This window comes from Thunnus thynnus, chromosome 2, assembly GCF_963924715.1.
Source record: "Thunnus thynnus chromosome 2, fThuThy2.1, whole genome shotgun sequence".
NCBI lineage: Eukaryota > Metazoa > Chordata > Actinopteri > Scombriformes > Scombridae > Thunnus > Thunnus thynnus.
This window is the reverse complement of record NC_089518.1, coordinates 40638480-40641567: the sequence shown is the minus strand read 5'-3', so window position 1 is coordinate 40641567 and position 3088 is coordinate 40638480. Positions and strand designations below refer to the sequence as shown.

Here is a 3088-nt window from a genome sequence, read left to right as displayed (position 1 = left end):
AGGTCTGACCCTGGTCCAGATTCACAGAACCAGAACTAAACCAGGTCCAGAGTCACAGAACAGACGTGATCCAGGTCCAAATGTATAAAACCAGATGTGATCCAGATTCCAGGTTGACCAGCGTGTTGGAGGTTCAACAGATTACTGAGAGTCTGAGAGACTGTGTGTGTGTGTGTGTGTGTGTGTGTGTGTGTGTGTGTGTGTGTGTGTGTGTGTGTGTGTGTGTTTGTGTGTGTGTGTGTGTGTGGGAACGAACAGACAGAATAATAGCAGGAAACACACACACACAGAAAACACTGGATGTATCCCTGCGATAAGACCCACACTTCCTAAAAACACACACACACACACACACACACACACACACACACACACACACACACACACACACACACACACACACACACACACACACACACACACACACACTCACACCCTCCCCCCGTGTGAACGTTCTCATTCAGAATCAACTGTTTTCTACTTGACTCGACTGTAAACAGACCTGCTGTCATAAATCAGAAGTTTAACTCTGAGCAGCAGAAGAGGCGACATCCTGACCTTCAGGCCAACAACACTGGAGCCTACATTTCCCATAATGCACCTGGATAATCCTTTTATCAGAGCTTCTCTGCAGGTAAATTGCGAATTGTGATCGCAATAATTAACGCAAATTCAAGAAACCTCCATTCAAGAGATATTTGTTAGAGCTGCAGTTTAGTTCAATTACAGAAACTTTTTACATACAACATTTACATAAACGTCCAAACCAGCAGCTGCTTGTGGTTTGGACCAATCGTGGCGTTTGGTGTGGCGGTAACTGACGTCATTCAGGTGGGAGATGGACGAGTCTCACCTGCCAACAAACATGATGCCATAGACGAGCAAAACAATTCCCAAATGTTCCCAAATGAGGTTTGATTCATTTTATTTGCTGCTGATGTTGAGCTGAAAGTTTATTTAATAAAGGTTATAAATGGAACTCAAGTACAGTATTTTCTGTTTTATAGAACTTTGAGTCCTCATGGTTCTCATGTTCAGCTGAAATATAGTTGTTTCTGTGATCTGCAGGAAGTCATTACATATGAAAATCACATTATTTTACTTTGCTTGCAATTTTCCCCAGTTCCAGCAATTTTACTGCAAAAAGAGACATAAAACATCACAAATTGTATCAAAATTTCAAAAGCCGCCGCAAAATCAAACATTTTTGGCCCCAATAATCACAAGAACAGTGTGAACTCTTGGAGGGAGTGATAAACAGTCTTCAACCTGCGCAGCTGCAGTTTTAGTCTGATCTGTCCAGATGCATCTACCAGGTGTTCCCAATGATGATGTTGTTTGGGGGGTTGATAGTTTAGCTGCACCTCATGTTTCCATATGTTTGTTTTTATCTTAGAAGGTTATTAAACTGTTAACATGTTGAATTTCAGACAGAAATACACAAGTTTACAGAAGATAAAGACGCTGTGACGGCTGCTTCACTGAGACAAACACGAAACACAAAACAACACTCAAACATAGTCCTGAGTCTGTGCATCCATGCTCTTGTGTGTCTTGTCTATCTTTGTGAGGACATTTTGTCTGGTCTTCACGTCCTCACAGCTCTGTCAGAGGGCTCAGACGTTTCAGTGCTAAACTGAATATTTTAACTATTTAAACTCAGGTTTAGGTTCAGTTCATGGTGAAGGTTAGAGTTATGTAATGTATTATATCAATGTGTGTCCCCATTAGTATAGACGTACAAACGTGTGTTGTATGTGTACCGTGTGAACAGCAGAAGCAGCTTCACTCTATAATTCATCACATGTGAATCTTTGATGAGTCTAAAGAAAAATAGTAAAACACAAACCAACAGTGTGTATATTTCTGATCAACACATCACCCATCTGATTGGTTGAGAGGTTGATGATGTGAGATTGATAAAGTAATAATCTAAAATTTTTTAAAAAGTTTAAATATACAACAGTCAGACGAACAGCTTAATCACTGAGCAAATATGGATCAAAGATCATTTCTCTATAAAATTAATTGAAAATCAACACGGCTGTTAAAAAAGACCTTCAAGTTAGGTCACAAGTAAAAAACAATAAGTCCAATATCAGGACAAGTCAAGACAAACAAGTTCCAAGTCACAAAAGTTGGCCCAAGACAAGTCCAAAATCGAAACCAACAAGTCTCAAGTGAGGTCTTAAATCAAGAAAATTACAGCCCGATTCAAGAAAAGTAAGTCCCAAGTAAAGAAAGGTATGTCTCAGGTCAAGAAAGGTATGTCTCAGGTCAAGAAAGGTATGTCCCAAAATCAAGAAAAGTAAGTCCCAAGTCAAGAAAGGTATGTCCCGATTCAAGAAAAGTAAGTCCCAAGTCAAGAAAGGTATGTCCCGATTCAAGAAAAGTAAGTCCCAAGTAAAGAAAGGTATGTCCCAAGTCATGAAAGGTATGTCTCAGGTCAAGAAAGGTATGTCCCAAAATCAAGAAAGGTATGTCCCAAAATCAAGAAAAGTAAGTCCCAAGTAAAGAAAGGTATGTCCCAAGTCGTGAAAGGTATGTCTCGGGTTAAGAAAGGTATGTCCCAAGTCGTGAAAGGTATGTCTCGGGTTAAGAAAGGTATGTCCCAAGTCATGAAAGGTATGTCTCGGGTTAAGAAAGGTATGTCCCAAGTCATGAAAGGTATGTCTCAGGTCAAGAAAGGTATGTCTCAGGTCAAGAAAGGTATGTCCCAAAATCAAGAAAGGTATGTCCCAAAATCAAGAAAAGTAAGTCCCAAATAAAGAAAGGTATGTCCCAAGTCATGAAAGGTATGTCTCAGGTTAAGAAAGGTATGTCTCAGGTCAAGAAAGGTATGTCCCAAAATCAAGAAAGGTATGTCCCAAAATCAAGAAAAGTAAGTCCCAAGTAAAGAAAGGTATGTCCCAAGTCGTGAAAGGTATGTCTCGGGTTAAGAAAGGTATGTCCCAAGTCGTGAAAGGTATGTCTCGGGTTAAGAAAGGTATGTCCCAAGTCATGAAAGGTATGTCTCGGGTTAAGAAAGGTATGTCCCAAGTCAAGAAAGGTATGTCCCAAAATCAAGAAAGGTATGTCCCAAAATCAA

At 40.0% G+C, this 3088-nt stretch overlaps 1 protein-coding gene across 1 annotated transcript in view; it reads right to left on the bottom strand.

Moving 5' to 3' along the window:
* The window catches only part of LOC137171256 (regulator of G-protein signaling 3-like), a 28810-nt gene extending 28646 nt beyond the window's left edge, over positions 1-164 (bottom strand). The window contains exon 1 of the mRNA XM_067575163.1: positions 1-164. This exon is cut by the window's left edge and continues 75 nt beyond it. The gene's annotated coding sequence lies outside the window, so the exon portion shown is untranslated.
* Between the last annotated feature and the right edge of the window lie 2924 nt (positions 165-3088).